The following is a 19,209-nucleotide window of genomic DNA, read 5'->3' as shown; positions in this document are numbered from 1 at the left end:
CAGCGCCCCGGTCTGCCCAAATCGATGCCCTGACCTGTCTAACTCATTGTCAATTACCAGTACCCGTACCCTAAGGGCCAGGAACCTACCCTGTACCTCATGTATTTTGGCTACCGCCTCCCTTGGGAAGGTCCTCGACAACAGTATCGCCACCCCAGCATGTTTTGTGGAGGCAGAGGACCAAAACTGCCTAGGGAACCACTTGGAGCGCATACAATATGTGTCCTTGGGCAACAAGTGCGTCTCCTGCAAGAGGCAGACATGGCTCCCAGACCTCTCAAGGCCCGACAGGATCGCTAACCTCTTAGCCGGACTGTTGAGCCCCCAGACATTTAAGCTTAGACACTTAAGAGACATGTGGCACCAAACAGGTTACTTACGCTCTGGGGGCGGGGACCCCTCCGAGGGGGCAGGAGCCTGGAGCAGCACATTAGCCGCTCCCACTTACAGGGCCAGCAAGCCAGATCAACTCCCATGTAAATTCCAGGGGAAGCACACCAACACACAACCAAAACGCACAACAGGTGCTTACAACATAGAAGTCCTCTGACACACATCTCCAAAGAGGCAAAGTCCCAACAGGAGCAGTAGAACCACCCAAATTTGTCGTTTTGCATCCAGCGACTCCACCACCCAGGCCCCTCCCAAATGGTCTCAAGACCTAAGCAGGCGCGACCCCAGATCAATGTAGCAGCACCCGGTTGCCCAGTGCTTAGGCATTGGTCCCAGCAGCCAAGCTACTCAATACTGACTGCCTTTCCAACGCTTGCTCCGTCGTGGTAGGCCGCTGCTGCTTCCTCTTCCTTTCCTTCCGCCTCCAGCGTGGTCGGTCCCCAGCTGCCGCCTCTACATGCGTGCCAGCATCTTGGTCGTTCTCCTCCAAATGCAAGATCCCCTGCGCATCTGGCACCGATTTCACCTGTTGCACCTGATCCTCCCACCGGAATATGAGGCGAAAGGGGTGACCCCATGAGTAAGACGTGGAATGCGCCCGCAAGTGCTCAGTGATGGGCCTGAATTCTCGCCATCTCTGCAAAGTCCGGAGTGAGAGTTCTTGAAACAGCTGAAGCACGTGCCCCCGGAACTGTACCTGAGAGAGGTTGTGGGCTCTCTGCAGGATGCTTTCTTTAATACCGAAGTTATGGACAAATGCTAAAATGTCAGGTGGACGTTCCCCGGTCCCTCCGGGGCGGCCCACACAGTGAACCCGATCCAGCGTAACCTCTTGTGCATCATCCGGGCCTAGGACCGAGCAAAAGAGTGCTGTGACAAACTCTCCAATGTCCTCCTTCTCTGCTCCGGCCGGGGCACCCCCGATACGTATGTTATGCCGTTGTGACCGGTTCTCTAAATCCTAAACCGCAATCTGTAGGAGATCCTGCTGCTCCCGGAGGTGTATAATCTCCTGTTGCATGTTTTCCACCTCCTCCCCTCGAGAGATCTCGCCATCCTCTACATTCGCCACTCGCTTCCCCAGGAGCGTGACCTCCCCACGCAGATACTACAGCTCTTGAGAGATGTCCCTCCGAAGTTCTTGCAGATCTCTCCGAAGCAAATCAAACAAGGAAGCAAGAAAACCTTTCGTGACTGGGGCCTCACCATCCTCCTCCGCCTCCCCACATTCCTCAGGAGGTCTCATCACAGCCGACCCCTCAGCCGACCTACCCTGCGCCGGGTGGGACCTGGTCAACATTTCCCTCACTGCCTGGTCCCATTTGGGTTTCGCCATGAGAGGTCCAGTCCTGCACCAGCTTAATGTTATGCCCAGACGCAGGACTCGCTGCCCTCACCGTAGGGCCTTCGTTTTGTGAGCGAGTCCCATTCACCAATGTTCTCCTCTAGCTATCCTCCACTGATCAGGGCGGCAGTACTATGTCCCCTCACTCCGTCGCACTCCAGCCAGCGCCACGGGCATTCACCACACTCAGGCTCTCTCTGGGACCATCCACTCCTCACGTGCCCCGTCCCGTCCTGGGCAAAACCACTGCGGGCCGGTTGCACCGCCGACCAGGGGGCCCCTCTTCTCTGTGCTACGCCAGGCTCCTCCACCAGGGACCAGAGGCAGGTCGGCCGCACTCCCCGCCGCCCCCGCCTCTCTCCAGGAGTCCTTCTCCGCCGCGGGGGCAGAAAAAACGAGCTGGCCACTCCAGCCACTGTAGGCCCTGCTCACCGGGCACCTCCCGGGACCCGGCCCTCAGGCGCGAGGCTCCACCTACCTCCGCCGCTGCCCAGGCCCCGCTCAGCACCTCCGTGCCCCGCCAGGCAGCTCCTAGCACCGCCGTCCGCTGGGCCGCACCACGTGGCCGACTCACCGCGCTCTGCGCTCGCCGTCAGCAGGTGCGAGCCAAGGCCGAGAGGCTCGATGCTGCGGTCCTCTGCACCTGCGTGCGCCCCCGATACCCTCCTCGGGAGCCCTCAGTCTCCTGTCACCCTTCTCCAAGCCGGGAGGGTCCGGGATGTAGCAATCCGGGGTTGCAAGCTTACGTTGGGGCCTGGGCGGCAGAGCTCGCGAAGACGCGTCTGCTCACGCCGCCATCTTGGCCACGCCCCCGTTTATTCACTTTATTTCTGTTAGTCTGAATTTCTTTGGGAGAGAGTAGCTGTCTCTGGTGATGTTTATATCCAAGTGCTTTGATCTTTTTGCCAGCTTCAATGGCCATGTTTCTTTCTTTAAGTCTTGTTTCCTGTGGAGCAAGGGGAGGGTGAGGACCTCTGACACTCCCAGTCAAATCTTCTATCCTGAGACCTTCCTTATTCATCTCAGCTCTTCATGTAAAACTCCCTTTTTGTTCATGGTGTTTCTTATAGAGAAGGCGTCACCATCCAGCATGGTAAATGTATACTCTTGCCCGTCTTATCCCTCGACCTTAATCTCTCCTGTGTCCTTCATATTCTTGGTGAAAGTTTCAAAAGAGAGAGTAAACAGCATCTAGGATAACTGGTGGAATTGTCAGAATACTGCCCATCAAGATTAATAAATGGAGTGACAAAGTTGACTATGATCCATTTGTCAAATTTAGGTTCCAAAAGAAGCCTTTCAAAAACAAAAAATCGGCAAAACTCAACAAGGACATTTTCAGACCCTAATAGGGAGTCGCCCCCCCCCCCCCTTTTGTTTTAAAAGTCAATAAACCCATTGGACATTATCAAATATTTGTCTTCGTGTTACAAATACCAATTTGGCGGGATGTAAATGGAGAGAGAGTACATTGTTTAGTCCGGTATTTAAGATTTTACCGAATATTTTGGCGTCTGGATAAAGTCCCACCATGAAATATAACACCTGCATGGATTCTTATTTGGTGTGGGTATCAGAGACATATCTACCTCGGCCACAGAGTGAGAATCCACCCTGGTCACAGTCTCAGTAGAGTCCTCGTCAATACTCTGTCCCCTTCCCCAGCCGCCCCCTCTCAGGTCTTGTGATTGTGCGGGGTTTGATCGTTTTAATGGCTTATCTCAGTGGTTCCCAACAATTTGAACTCTGTGGACCCCCACTTTATTATCACTGGAATCCAGAGACCCCGACTGAATCATTATGATAATCTGGGACCACCCCCCACCACCACTGAATCATTACTGAAAGCAAGGGGGGAGGAGTTAAAATATTGTCGATGATTTGAGATGCAAAACGATACACAAAAAAATACAGAAGGAAGCCTTCATCAAACACATACGCGAATGATGACACATTTTATTTTATTTGCAAACAAATACGAATAAAACAGGTTGTATATGAATAAAAAAAGCTTTAACCTTCATATCAGGAAATTGAGAGGGAGACAGCACCACAATATCTAAATTGTGAAAGTCACCATACTTGCGTTTGGGGGAAGAGATGTGGCTGGTGGGGGAATGGTATCGGGGTACACAAACAGGCTGGGATTACACTTGTATTGCCACCAATATATGATGCAGTAATCAATGGTTAGTAGCCCTTGAATCTGAATGCAGTTTGTTTGTGATCACAGTGACTAAAATGTGGCTTTCACTGTTGACTCGTGGCTTGTGCTTCCTTTAGAGTAATAATATAATTTGTTGAAAAAAAGTGAATACAAAAACATTCAAAATATAAATCAAACAATATCCTTCTCTTCCTTCTACACAGACGATACCAGTGAGCTGGAGCCCTGCTTAGACCGTGTCAATTCAAGGATCAGAAAAAGGGGCAACTGCCTGGAGTGCATGGCTAGGGCATGCAACCACCATTTCAAATACAGGCTGGAGCCGGTGCGCCTCACGGTAGAAGGTTACAGCATGCGCCCGGTGAAGGGTCAGTACACCGACATGTGCCGCTGCAACTTGGCCACCATGAGAGTGAACCTCTGGGACACTGATGATGAGAAGGTCACTAGACGCCACGGCTCGTGCGGACGGGAAGAGTGCTGCTGCCGTCAGCACATCAATCGCTGCCGTTACGAAGAGGATGTGGGCCCTGGAAGGCTTCCCCGGCAAAAGGAAGCATCAGCAGATCCATCAAACATCAGACAGCCCAAAATGAAGCTTCAGGCCAGAACAGAGAAAACAAAGGCGGGTGCCAACTCTGCAGAAGTGCAGACAGAGCGCGGGCATCCTGGTCAGTTAGGTGACACACCCTGCATGAACTGTCCAAACTATGGGCTACAGGACACTGGTGTTTGTCCCTCGATCGAGACCCCCATGATGCCTGAGATATGTGTTCCTCAGCCGAGCAAAAGAAACCCTAAGTGTGCAGGCGAGGATGCATTTTTGGTCAACAAAGCAATGCTACCACGCCCGCCAACCCCGGAGCTGGTGTACTATCCTGAGCCCTGCTCATCACCTGAATTTTCCAAGTGTCCACCTACTACCAAGCCCATCAACCCACTACTGATTCCAGCTCCCTATAGGAACAGTAATCCAGAGCAACAGCCAAAAAAAGATTCCAACCCTGGGACTTCCCAGCCATCCTTTCCCACCGACCCTACCATCAAGAAGATCTTTGTTGGTCACCATATACCTGTATCGGTGAGCAAAAGGGACCTGGGTAGCGGCCGCGTGTTGTATGATGCGCGTGCTTGGAAGGTCCAAAATACTGTGGAGCAGGAGGAGCCCATGAATGCGGGAGATGAGCAAAAAGAAAAAACGAGCCAAGCGAAGGCCATGGACAGTACTGCCAAAGAGGCTACCACTCAATTCCACCCAGAAACACCAGCTCCCAGGCAGCCGCCACCAATCATTGCTCGGACGTCTCGCCCAGGGAGCTCCATGCTCAATGGGCAGCAAAAGGCCAATACGAAACCACCTTAGGAGGTGCCATGCTGAGTGGTCAGGATAGGGTTCAACCTTGTTCCTGGTTTCACCTCCATTACATGATAAAAACAGTTGCACCAGTCACACCTCAATCAACCTTTACAATAAACCATCAAAGCAAGATCTTAGTGTGGCGGGTGAGTCAAATCCTGTTCTCACAAACTCTCCAGGTGTAGTCCCACCAAAGATGTCTTTGGCTCCAGGCTTGCCTTGCTCAAGAGTGCCCCAGACGTCTCCATATTGAGTTCACGGCACGTCTGATGAATTTATGGCAGGGGTTTCTTTAAGGCCATGATATTCCAACTCAAGCCACCATAAACTGTGTCCAGATCTTATGCACACTAGTTTGCCAAAGAGAAAAAAACCTATAAATAACAACTGACCTCTGTAAATACATTGGCCTTTTCAGACTGGATGCCTATCTTCCTCTCTATACATACCTTTCACCATTTGTAAATCACAGCTTTCTGTGCCTTGTCATGCGTGCGTGTCCACTTTGCACCTCGCTAGCCCGGTGCACTTTACCTGCAGTCTCCTCCAGGTAGGGTTGCCACCTATGGGCTTTCTACCACCACCACTGGTATGATTTCCCGGTCGGTGCAGAAATAAGCAAAATCACCTATAGCCAGCATTTGCAACCTTTTTCTGTATATACTTCAAACAGCAAACATAAATACAAAACACTTTTAAATGTGTTCTAGAGCTTTGTTAATAATCCATGACTACTAATGACATTAAACAAAGACAGAAAGGTCATGTTACAATAGAATATATACAATTTTGTTTGCAGTCCTATTTACTGTCATGTATAGACCTTTGCAGACTCTTAAAACAACAAGTAGCTGGTATGTTTCCCTTGGAAAGGTGACAGCCTTTCTCACAGGCCGCCCTTCTTCCAATGGTAGTGATTTCATTCCAGGGCTTTAGGTGAAGCGGGTCCCTACCAAGCCCTCTTTTCATGTCCTAAACTTTACAAACCACAGAATAATTATGCACCAACTGTAATAGCCACAAGGGTAACCTCTGTCTATTTGGTTGTTCCTGATTACATTACATATTTTACTGAATCTTGCATTCCATAAGAGTATTTGCTTCTTCTAGGATGTCATCTTTCTGTAGAGTTTTTTCATGCAACTCTTTGCCCTTGTGTAGTGAATACTGTGAACTGAGTCGCCTCAAGGTATCTGGTTGAGTTCAAGTTGTGGTTGGGTGTTTATAAGGAGCCACGATTGAAAGCCCTGGAGTTCAGGTCAAAGGCAGTGCAGGTTCCTCACAGTGCATGTAGGTGGTTTATAAATGTGTTCAGAATACATGCTCATCCGGGCCTTGGCCTTGTTGCAGAACTCACAGAGCTAAAGCGTTTGAAGGATGGGTAAGTGGGTGCATTGTGTATGGGGGATGGAGCCTTGACAGATGCAAGAAGTAGGTGAGGAAGGAGCGAGAGAGAGAGAAAAGAGAGTGAAGAAGGGTAAAGAGATGAGGTATGAGATATGTAGGATTTCAGACAAATGAGGGAAGAAAAGGGCATACTTGTCTCATGTAGTGTGAACCTGCAAAGGGATGCCAGGGGAAGAACAGGAATGATTGAGATTTTAAGACACCCCACCCCTTCCACAGACCTCTGTAATGTTTAATTCACAGTCTCACATTTATTTTCAGAATTGAAACAGTTAGAATTGTAGTTGTTCACAATAAAATCAATGTTGCTTGACTTATGTGAAACTGTTAACAAGCATTGGCAAAGCAAATTGTTTGGGCTCATTTTAGGTGCATGTTTGTCATTGTGTGGTATGTCTTGACCCAATAATAGAAAGCTCACAAAGAAGCATCAAAATACTGAACGTGTGGCACACCGTGGGAAACATAGGATTTTTAATTCACATGTTTTAAGCCCCACCCTTATTTGAATAGGGTTTGCCTCTTGAAAAAATTCCTAGTTAAGCTTCTTTGGTCCATTTCTCTTACAACTTAGACCCCCAGTTTGTCCCTATGGTTCCCCAGCTACCTCTCATTTTATTGTTATTGTTTGAATATTTCTGTTTTTCTCCCGTCTTCCTAATCCTGTCCATCCTTCCTGTTTGTGTCTCAAAATTCATGCACTGAAATATCTTTTTTTTAAATGATCCTTATTGAGTTTTGCAAATAAATCAGCAAGGAGAATGCAATATGGTACAGCATGAAACAAATATAGCGTTAGTTTACCAATAAGATCAGATCAACATGTTTAACTCACCCCTCCCACCCTACCCGGCTCTCGCGTAAGGCATTCTGTTTAGCAAAGGTGAGAAACAGTATACACAATAATGTCAATTACATATCTACTCAACCTCTTGGGCGTCTGTGTTATTAGTTAATTGTACAACAGTCTCATCTGGGGGAGGTTCCCTAAGATCCGCCAGCATGCCCAAGTTTGAAGACCATCTTCTAACTTACCATCAGTGGGGACATGCTTCATTCGGATTCCTTCTGCTGTGGCCCATTCAGTGACACCCCTAAGCCACGCATTATACCTGGGGGTTCTGGGGGTGGGGTGGCACTCAACCATTTTACGGCTATTCGGCACACACTGAAATATAAGATATATGCCTTATCCCATCTCTGTTTAAAAGCCTGTTTACCATGCCCGGTACTTACTATATGGTTAGAGACCATATCCACAATAACTACAAATCACAAACCACATGACTGGTGCCTACTCGTGCCATATGCGGGATACTTCCACAATCAAACTGCAATCACAAGCCACACCCTGAATACGTACACAAGCAAATGCACAATACTTTCACATGCCTAATGCTTTCACAACTCAAATGCAAGCCACACGCAGAATACTTCAGCAAGCCACACGCAGAATACTTCCGCAAGCCACACGCAGAATACTTCAGCAAACCACACGCAGAATACTTATGGAAGCCACAAGCAGCGAGCCACACAAGGAATACTTCAGCAAGCCACACAAAGAATACTTCAACAACCACGTGCAGACTTCTTCCGCAGACCACGTGGAGAATATTTCCTCAGACCATGTGCAGAATAATTCCGCAAGCCACGTGCAGGATACTTCCCCAAGCCATGTGCAGGATACTTCCGCAGGACACGCACAGGATACTTCTGCAAGCCACATGCAGAATACTTTCGTAAGACACACAAAGAATACTTCAACAACCACGTGCAGAATACTTCCGCAGACCACGTGCAGAATATTTCTGCAGACCACGTGCAGAATATTTCTGCAGACCACGTGCAGAATGTTTCCACAAGCTCTGGGCTGAATACTTCTGCAGGCCACGTGCAGAATGCTTCCGTAAGCCACGTGCAGAATACATCCGTAAACCATGTGCAGAATACAGCAAGCCACATGGAGAATACTTCAGCAAGCCACTTGGAGAATACCTCAGCAAGCCACATGCAGAATACTCTCACAAGCCACAATCTGAATACTTTCACAAGTCTCACGAAGAATACTTTCACAGGTCACATAGAGAACCGCTGCACAAAGAAAGCCAGCATAAGCCCATGATCCATATGCTGAATGCCTATACAAGTTTGCAGGGTGCATGCAGAATGTCTGCACAAATTTGCAGACTGCATGCAGAAGGCCTGTACAAGCTACCAAGCAACTTGCACACTGCCTATAAAAGTACACAGTCACACATGTCACATACAGAATGTTTATGCAACATTGCACATCGCATTCCAAACGCCTACACAAGCAGCAGGCTTCGAAAATTCATAGAAATGTTACTAGACCTGCAGGTCGAGTTGCTTGAAAAATCTACTCGACCTAACTGTAATGTACTTGACCCAGAAACGGGTCTCAAATTGTGTGACCCTAGGCAAATATTGTATTTTACATTCACCTTTTTCTTCATTCTCACATATGAGTGCACTTTCAAATATGTGCGTTCAGCATTTCTGCTGTAAAAAAAAATTCCTCTTTTGTTCGATTAAATACACTAAACGTTTGCATGATGTACAATAAATCTAGCCCACATATAGGGTACACATGATCCGTGCATGACTTGCCTCTTAGTTTACTAATAGCTTTGCCATCAGGACAGGAGTGTTTCTCAGTTTATGTTTAAATACTCACTTTTAATAAATATATTACTAAAGCATGATGGGGTATCGCACCGTCATTTACAGACAGTACATTTCCAAGAAATGTCCAAAATCCTTCCCACTAACTTGCAGCTTTACTGATAAAACTATAAAGTGTATTAACAATAATCTGTGAAAAATGGGTTTCAGAAAACATTTATCTTTTGCACATCGCCAAGTAAAGAGTTCTGACTTTTTTTTCATCCTATTAAATTATTATTTTCATCACACAGAAGTACAAATAATGGTCTCACAGCTACTGAAATATATTTTGAAATGTTTGTAAAGTTGACCTAGTTATATAAATGTTGTGTGTTTGATGATACCAAAAGCCTTTCACTTCACATAAGTCAGACAGTTCACCTTACAAAATCCTGGAACCCTGCAGTCACAAGGAAAAGTATTTGCATTGCAAGAAGACAAACTGACTTTTGACCTCTGTCTCGGAACACAGAAAATGTGATAAGAATAAGATTTAAAGGCATCTTAATAGCTAATTCATTTTCTGACTAAACAGAACACCTCAGCTCGACCTCATAAAATAAAACTCGCCATAGCGAGTGGTCGAGTAGATTTTTTAAGCCCTACAGCACATAAGGTATGTGCAAAATACCTGCCCTGCAGCAAGAGGAATTCCTTCTGAAGATCACTCAATTGTAAAAGCCCTTTACAGGTTCACACACCACATGCTGCATGTCAACACAAGCCATATACAGAATATCTATAAAAACACACAAGTCCCACATAGATTGCCCACATGCAGATTGTCTACACAAGATCACACATCACCTTCCAAATGGCTCCTCAAGCACATAAACTACATGTAGAATTCCTGCAAGGCAATATGCAGAAATCATACTGATGCTCACACCATAAATGCAAAAGCCATCCACAAGCCACACTCTGAATTCCCACACAAACCACTTGTAGAATGCCTATCCAAACTCAAATGATGCATTCAGAATGGCGGCATAGAATCACAATCTACAAGCACTGTCTATTCAAGTTCATAGGATGCATGCGGAAAGCTGCTCAGGCAATCACATGCAAAATGCCAGCACAAATACACAAGCCACATGCAGAATTTCTGCCCAAACTTACAAACCGCATGCTAAGTGCCTGCAAAAGTCACATGCTGAATGCCTCTACAAGCCACATTCTCAAAACCTATATAAGTAACATGTAGGAAACGCACACATAGGGCCTGATTATAACGTTGGCGGAGGGGGTTAATCCGTCCCAAATGTGACGGATATACTACCTGCCGTGTTACAAGTCCATTATATCCTATGGAACTCGTAATACGGTGGGCAGGATATCCGTCACATTTGGGACGGATTAACACCCTCCGCCAAAGTTGTAATCAGGCCCATAGTCTACCAAGCCACATGCAGAATTCCTACACAAGTTCACAAATCTTATCGAGCATGCCCACATAAGCTTGCAGTTGTTGGACCTGGCCCTTTTTACAAGGTCATCCCAAAACTTTTTGCCTTCCTCCTCCTTTTTTACGAACCTCTTTTTGTTGGCTTTAGGACTCTGAGCACTTTGTCACTGCTGATCAGTGCTAAAGTGAATGTGCGCTCCCTTCTAAACTTAGTATGATTGGCACATTTAATTTACCTGTAAGTCCTTTGTACAGTGGCATCCCTTATACCCAGCGCCTGTATATTAAATCTTCTAGTGGGTCTGCAGCGCAGCTTGCCCCACCCATAGAAGTAGCCTTTCAAACCTGTCTCAGGCCGCCCACCTCAGGGCTGAGTGAGCAGTTACTGCCACAGGGGCCTGGCATCTAAATTTACTTGCCAGGTCTGCAACTCTCCTTTTACTACATAGAAGTCACCCCTAAGGTAGGCCCTAGCTAGCCCTAAGGGTAGGGTGCTGTGTATGTAAAAGGTAGGACATATGTCTTTCTGTACTACATGTCCTAGTAGTGACAACAACCTATTTAGTTTCTCACTACCGTGAGCGCTGCTCCTCTCATAGGATTGCATCGGAAATGCCCTAACTTATGTATAAGTGGTATTGTCTGATCTATCAGCGGTGGCATAGGCATGTTTGGAATGGTTGGAAAGGTGGTGAGAAATGCTTACTGGTGTAGGAGAATTTTTTATTACCATTATAGAAATGCCACTTCTAGAAAGTGAGCATTTCTCTGTGCTTATGAATCTGGTGTTTTGCAGCTTGACTCCAATCCACGTCTAGGGAAGAGTGAGAACTGAGATTTGTTCATACTTCTCAGACAGCCTGTGCACAGGGAGGGTGGTGGTGTCACAAGATTATATCTGCACACTGAATGGTCTTCCTGGGCTGGGAGAGGTAGAGGCGGGGCACAGACGCATCTGTAAAGGCTGTGCCCTGGCCTCACACAAAGGGCTTGTTTATACCCTACTGATGTCTGGAGCCAGTGCTGGAGGAAAAAGAAGACATTCCTGGAACCGGTTAGTGCTGGCTGGAATCCCCTCTCTCCCTTTGTGGAATCTGTGCAAAATGAGTATAACTACGGGGGACTGTCCCCTACATTGATAGACACTGCGTGGACCTGCACCAGATGCTGGAAGGACTCGCCAGGAACTGCCTTGGGATTGCCTTGCTGTTATGCTAACCTGCTAGGTCACTAAAAAAGGACTGCCACTGCTCACTTTGATCCCTTGTGCTGGCCTGCTTTCTAGGGCCCTGCTGCTCTGTGCTCCATAGCTGTCTCCAGGGACTGTGTGGTAATCCTCCACCCCCGGTCCCTGCCATTCCCCATTCTAAAATGCCTGAAAGTCGCTTGATGACTTATTTCCCGTAACAGGAGGAAGCTGCTGTGTGTGCCCCTCAGGAGCATGGAGAGCGCTCCACATGTTGGCTACAGCATGTGAGGAGAGCTTTAAACTCGGACCTACTGCCAGCTAGGGCACGAGGAAGTGCCTGTGTCACGTTGTGTGTGCGTCTCCTCCCCCCCACACCGTAGGGGAGGGGTCGAGGAGCTGGAACGCTAGCGTGGACAAGGCGTGCCTTGGGAGGTGCTCCCAAGGCATTTGCAGGCACCGGCGTTGGTGCCTTCACCGCCGTGGCCCAAGCCACAACACAAAACAAAGCCAGCTCCCCTGAAAGCGCCGGGAGCTGGGGAGGCTACGGATGCCTGCTGGCCGGCAAGGAAGAGGGAGATCTCTGCTCGTTGGGCAGCAGGAAGGAGCTGCGGCCCCTCAAGCCAGGAGGCTCGTGCAGCTGAGTTGCGGTGTTCGGAAGAGAGGCAGAGCTGGCCCGTCCTCACGTAACCACGCCAGGACCGCCAGAAGCAGACAGTATCCCTCTTTTTGCAGCTGCGCCCACAGCTACCTCTTCATTGCCACGGATCCAGGACCCGTTGACGCGAAGAAGAGCAGCGGGAAGCAGCGGCCCCAACAGTCTGGAGGTGAGGTTGGCACGGGGTGCCCTGAAGCAGCCTGTCACGTTGGGGAAGGCTGAGTGAGGTCTCCCCGCAGAAGTCTGCCTTTCTGGGCATTTGCTGGGGGGAAATTCTTTGGCCTTACTGGGGCGTGATGGAGCTGGCTGGAGCTGCCCCCCCCACCCTCCATCCACAGCGCTGCATTCCTGGTGGCGTGGGCCCCAGCCAGGATCCCTTGATGGGAAAGGCCAAAGAGGGTTTCCCTCATCATCCCTTGTGTTTGCGGCCCCCGTACAAGGTGCAGGGCTGCTTCATCAGGAAAAATTACCACATTGTTTGACAAGGAGCGCTGCAGCTCCTATGTGGACATGGTGGATGGAGATCCACTCGCTAGTTCACCCACTGCGCGCATGTGCACAACAATCGTCATGCGGTGAGCATTGTTGGTGATTGCTCTTCAGCCTGCTGCTCACCCTTGAGCTCCTTTTTACCCTCAGTGTTTCCTCTGTATTTTATCATGACCTGGTACATATTGTATGCCTAAAATACAGTTAGTGGGTGGGTAATGTTTTATAGGATCTATGCCCCATGGTAACGTTTTCATGAGATCTGCATTTTTGGTGATAATGATGACCTGACTACTCCTTGTGTTGCAGAATGCCAGTAGCCTATGTGTTTATCTGACTACTGCTTGCTTTCGCAGAGTACTGGTACCCTGTGTAATGCTCTGGCAACTGCTCATGTAGGAGGGTATTACTGATACATGTTGTGTTTGGTCAATGATGTTTTATGCAATACAGTTTAATTTTTTTTATAAATTTTTGCAGCGTTTCCTTTGTGGTGTACTTATTGTGTCACTTGTGTGTGTTGTGCAAATGCTTTACACATGACCTCTGGGATAAGCCTGACTGCTCGTACCAAGCTACCAAGGGGTTGAGCCGAGGTTTTCTTGGGTGTGTAACTCCCTTGCCTTGACTTGAGTGGTGGGTTCTGCTGAGGTGCATACCCTAGCCAACCAGAAACCCTATTTCTAACAGCAGGCCTCTTGCTGAATGCAGAAGCTAAAAAGTCACATATAGATTCCTTACGCAAGATACATGCAGAGTAATTAAGCAAACATAAAAGTCACATTACGAATGCCGGCACGATTCACAAGCAAAATGCATATACAGACCTGCCAACTAAAAAACAAAATCACCATAGGAAGCGGGGAGGGACCTCGTGCCAAGAAGTACCTAAGAGGCACTTTTCGGCTCACAATACTCCTGCCTCCAAACAGTGCTTTAAGTGGGCAGGTACTGCCCAGTACTGAGTACCTGCACTTCTATAATTCAAAAGTAGGAGTACCTGCGCTTTTTAGGACTGCTGCAATATATTTAGTGGGAGAGTACCAGTACTTCTCAGGAGCAACCGGGTACTCTTAAGTAGTGAGTACCCGCACTTCTATTTTCCCATTTAAAACACTGCCTCTAAAAAAAGTTAATTAAAAAAAAAAACGTGAAAATTAAGCTTGCTGAGGCTGGTGCCCATGTCCTGCGGGGTTTCCTAACACCTTAATGTTTTAACACACCTCAGAGGACACCGGATTTTAAAAGCCTCAAAAAATGCACTGGAAATCCACTCTTTACAGTAGTTTCCAGCTTGTTTTTCCCTGCCACTGTGTGATATCAGCTTTTCGCCGGGTGGCAATGAGAAGGGAGCCGATTCTGTGTGCCTCACGGTGGCCCAGTGTGAGCTGGCAGATCTGAAGATGCCTGTAAAATGCCTGGACAGGTTCATGAGCCTGTGATGAAGTCCCTTACTATTGCAATGAAATTCTGCCCTCACAGCTCACCTCACCGAGAGTGGAGTAGGAGAAGGCAAGCACCAGATGACACAGGACTCTGAACCAGGAGCAGTCGCAGACACCAACAGCGAAAGAGGAGCATTCACCGAGACCAGAGGAAGGGAGATGGTGGAGCCCATGGAGGTTTTACAGCCAAAGAGGATACAACAGGCGTGAGAAGACATACGAATGGAGCCAGGATGATGGAGAAGACTGGTGGTCCTCTGTGGGGCGGGAGGACACCAGCTAGGCCCCCTGTGCCCTGAAGACAGGTCACACCAGCGCGGGCAAATTTAATTTTGTCGCCCAGGGAACCCTTGCCAGCCTTTGAGGACACCAGACAGAAGGGAAAGGATTGAGTGAACACTTGCTACTGAAAACTTCGAAGTACTGAACCTCCTTTTTTGGCTTATTTATCTTTTTATTTAAAAGCAGAAAAAAATCAATGTAACAAAAAAACTTCCAAAACCATTATTAGTCATAAAACTTTTTCTGTCCTTTCACAAGTGGTTTTGGAAGTGGGATTTGGAGAACGCCGTTGAGGAGGCAAACCTTCAATGGTTATCGGACAGTAACATGTCTAACACACTTTCGAACAGTATTTTAACTAGCACTGGCAAAGCCAACAGCTTTCGTCTGTGCAAAGTCCAATAGATTTGTCATTTTTTTCTTTTTTTTAAGACATGGGGCTAGAACTCAAAGCATTCGATCGGGCATGTGAAACTGGTGCACTGTTCCCAGTGCCTCTTTGTGCTGGTGCAGTTATTGTGATAAAACAGATACGCATTACAATTCACTATTGTGCAATAGTGTGCATATGTTTCATTGGCGGCGCCTCCGCCGTGACGGAGGAGCGTCGCCCCCCTCGCTGGCAGCAGCAACTGCTGCAAATCCTAAAATAATAAACTACGTTTATTATCCTTTCATTGTTAAAGGGCGGGGCATTGGGGATGACAGGGACGAGATGAATTCACTGTGCACTCTCCTCAGTGCACATGTATGTTTGGCTGACCATCTCGGCCGGTCAAACACACATGCACACAGGGCTCTCTCCAGCCCGGCACTGTGTTGCCAGGCTGGCGAGAGCAGGCACAGGCTCCCAGTCTGCCTGGGAGCGTCCTGGCTGGGCGCTCACAGCCAATCCTAACGCTGCTCTTACCAGCGTCAGGATTGGCCGCAGGGCAGGCTGGGAGCGTGTGCCTGTGGGGAGACTGAGGAGCGGTGGTGCGGCGTGGACTGGAGTTAAGTTTTTTACATTTTTGTTTTTTAACCCTCCATGCGCTGCCACACCCCCGTAACACCAGCGATTCGCGACTCATATGTTTTCTATAACACTTACAAAACAGCATTTTCATCCTGAAAATAAAGCAGTTCCTCTGATTACTTTTTGCAAAATGTGTCCCAAGTATTCATCCCCATGGGTAATTGTAGCATTTTATACAAAGCCTCAGTAACACATACCTAAAAGTAAAAGTTGTAATTTTTAGGCAACTCATAATTTATATGCACTGAAGTCAAAGAGAAGCCAGCTTGATATAAGCACAGAAGAGCAGAATCTATCTGAGACCACAAGAGGTTTTAAAAACCATAAAACAGATGAATGAAAGTGGTAGTCTGCTGGTTCCAGTGTAAATGCAAACAGACAAACAACTGAGAATCGATGAGAGTGTGACATAGAGCTTAGAAATTGCATTAGTGCTGCGCAGCGCTTTATAAATTATATCAGTTCTATTTAGGGAGCCAATATATGGGCTTGCTTCGATTACTCTGTAGAGCACTGGCTTATACTTGATGCCAGGAGCCGACTAATGGACTTGTTTACACGAAAATGGAGAGGCTATACATGACTCATGCCACGGATTTTCAGATCAGCCACAGACATAATGAATGGCTTTCCAAAGCTATCTAGAGATCATCATTGAGTGCGTACCCCCTTTATACGGATTTCTGTTGAAAACTGTTTTGTTAAAGATCTTTACACAAAGTTAATATAACAAAAGGCCTCTCACCTCAAAGGGACGAAAACCGCAAAAAATTATAACTGACTGATTACTAATTTAAACTATTTTGAGACATTATACAAAACTCGTTTGAAAATGGACATAAATACGCAATGTGACTACATTTTGCAAGATGTCAACAGCAGGAGGTAAGGTAACTGGTGATAGGAAAAACTCTGTATCCCCCAGTCATATGCCCATGCACAAAATATTTACATATTGTGGTACACGTGGGTCCCTAGGAAGGAAAATATCAACTTACCAATGACTGTTGGTTCCAAGTTTACGAACACGGCCCTGGGCACAAGTTTTCCATCTCCGATCTCGATGAAGAAGGCGTTGAAGGAGTCGTTGCCACCCCCAATAGTCTTGTTGCTGGGATTCTGCCAGTCAGACTGGATGCCACGTCCCAGGCAGCAGAGCTCCCAGCAGGTAGTGCCAATTTAGATATCAGCCAGGCCAATGTGGATGGAGATGCACTTACGCTGTGGGTGCAAACAGACGAGTGAACTGTTATTCAGTGGTTGACATAACCTAAATAAAATATGTACAAGGTCAGGGAAAACTGTTTGGCCTAAGATATTCAACATGATTTTGTGGAAGCTGCTCTTGGTTTGTTCAAATGTGGTCTCAGCCTTGGTCTGGGGGTGCCCCCCTCTTCCCGGTCCTGCAGCTGTAAGGGGTGGCGGGGAACCCCCATCTACAAGAAAAGTTACTGTAATTTACCAAATACAGAAAGCACTTTAACCCAGGAATTTACCACCTTCCTTTTTCCAGATCACCAAATACAAAATAAAACTCAGTCAAGTATTTCATGTGCTACTCCCCGAAGAAGTATCTCAGAAGCACGTGGCCAGTGTAAGGACACTGGCTGCCAGCCAACGATCGCCAACCGGAAACAGTACTCCGTCCAAGCTCCAGAGAACACCCAAAGAAGAGAGGAAGTGCAACCTGATGACACAAGGATTCCTACTGACCAATGAAAAGCAAGAAGTGGAGAGCGACCAGTGAAGCCTTACAATTGTAAGTAATGGGAAGGCTGTAGGTGGGTTGTAACCCCTTTTCAGATTTTTTATTTCTTCAAAAACAAAAGATTTTGCCACAGCTCAAGTGCTGTGCAGACGAAACCTAAAAAAGTGCAACAGGAGAGAGAGAGAAGGTTAGAGATGATGAAACCCAATACAGACAAACTGAGTCAGAATACAGTCACCCAGGGAAACTCTATTGTGCGGTTATCTGGCATGGGGCCTGATCACGAGTTTAGGTGCTATTTATCGCACTGATAAATTACAATACCCCGGGGAATGTAGTTTATCAGATGATATAGATAACACCTATTAGAAGTTGGTGGAGAACAAAATGCAGATTTTGGAGTTTGACTCATCAAAATCTGCATGATACAGTAAATACCTTGTCCAGCCAGTTCCAGAGGTGCAAGGCTTCCCAGCACAGGGTTCATGACCCCACTATCTTGCAGTACCACATGACGGTGCTGTTGCCCCCGAGCACCCGCACCAGCCTCCCCTTCATGGATGGAAGGAGGGATGTCAACGACAAGCGGATGGTCCTCAGGGCCAGAAGGTTGATATAGAGCTGGGCCTCAGCCTGAGGTCAGAGGCCTCTGATCTCCACTTAATCTATTCGATGTCGTTTTTATACAGACATAGCTACTCGAAGGCATCCAAGCACTGAAAGTGTGACTCAGACTATCCGAGGAGACCTAAAGGAAGCTATTCAGGAATAGCAGGTTTTAAGAAGTTTATGGGAAGCCAAATCTTTAGTAGCAGAGTGCAATGTAAAGGGAACGGAGTTCCAGGGTTTTGCCACGTGGTGGCTAAATGACTCACTTCTGTACTTTACCCTCCTAATGGGAGGTATCTTAACCAACCTAGTTTGAAGGTTGCAACACTCTCCCAGGAGTATAAGGGGAGATCAGAGGCTGGAGGAACCGAAGCCCCTTGTTGGGCAGAGCTTTATGGGTTATGCAAAGGGATTTTAATTTAATCCTCTCTGCCACAGGGAGCCTGTGGAGGGTATTTAGGGCTTGATGAGGGGTTTTATGCTTGGGAATGTTATACAATATTCGCACAGCGCAGTTCAGTACCACTTGTGCTTACTTATGGTGGCTTTCGGAGCTACCAGGTAAAGGGAGTTACCATAGCCCAGACGAGAAAGAATAAGAGCCTAGACTACCAACTTCTTAGATGTTGTAAGAAGTAAATGAAGATTTTTTCGCAACATTCTAAAAATGCTATGGCATACTGCTACAAGCTTATTGCTCGGACATCTAGTTGAGGGGTTTGCCCACCCAAACTCCCATGCTTTTTATGGCTGTTTTTAGATACATGAAGAACCTAGAGAGTTTGGCCAGCCAGGTTCACAGAAGAGTGGATATTATTGTCCAAGATAATAAGATCGGTTTTATCTCCAATTAATTTTAAACAGGACCTGTTCATCCAAATGGAAACCTTTTCTAGACAAGATTCTAAGGAGGGGGCTATGGTTAGAAGAAAAAGAGAAGACCTATTGGGTATCGTCCCCATAGGACACAACTGAAATCCCAAAGGGTTGGACTATATCAGTCAAAGGCCTCATATACAAATTAAAAAGTGTGGCGCTAAGCGAAGAACCCTGACTAG

General features: G+C 47.2%; 1 protein-coding gene across 1 annotated transcript in view; it reads right to left on the bottom strand.

Annotated features, from left to right (window-relative positions):
- LOC138266880 (phospholipid scramblase 3-like) overlaps positions 1-19,209 on the bottom strand; it is a 205,713-nt gene that overhangs the window by 170,564 nt on the left and 15,940 nt on the right. Inside the window, exon 3 of the mRNA XM_069215600.1 lies at positions 16,833-17,055. The gene's annotated coding sequence lies outside the window, so the exon portion shown is untranslated. The remainder of the gene's footprint in view (positions 1-16,832; positions 17,056-19,209) is intronic.

Source organism: Pleurodeles waltl, chromosome 12 (genome assembly GCF_031143425.1).
Source record: "Pleurodeles waltl isolate 20211129_DDA chromosome 12, aPleWal1.hap1.20221129, whole genome shotgun sequence".
Taxonomy (NCBI): domain Eukaryota; kingdom Metazoa; phylum Chordata; class Amphibia; order Caudata; family Salamandridae; genus Pleurodeles; species Pleurodeles waltl.
This window is presented reverse-complemented; position numbering and strand designations above follow the sequence as displayed.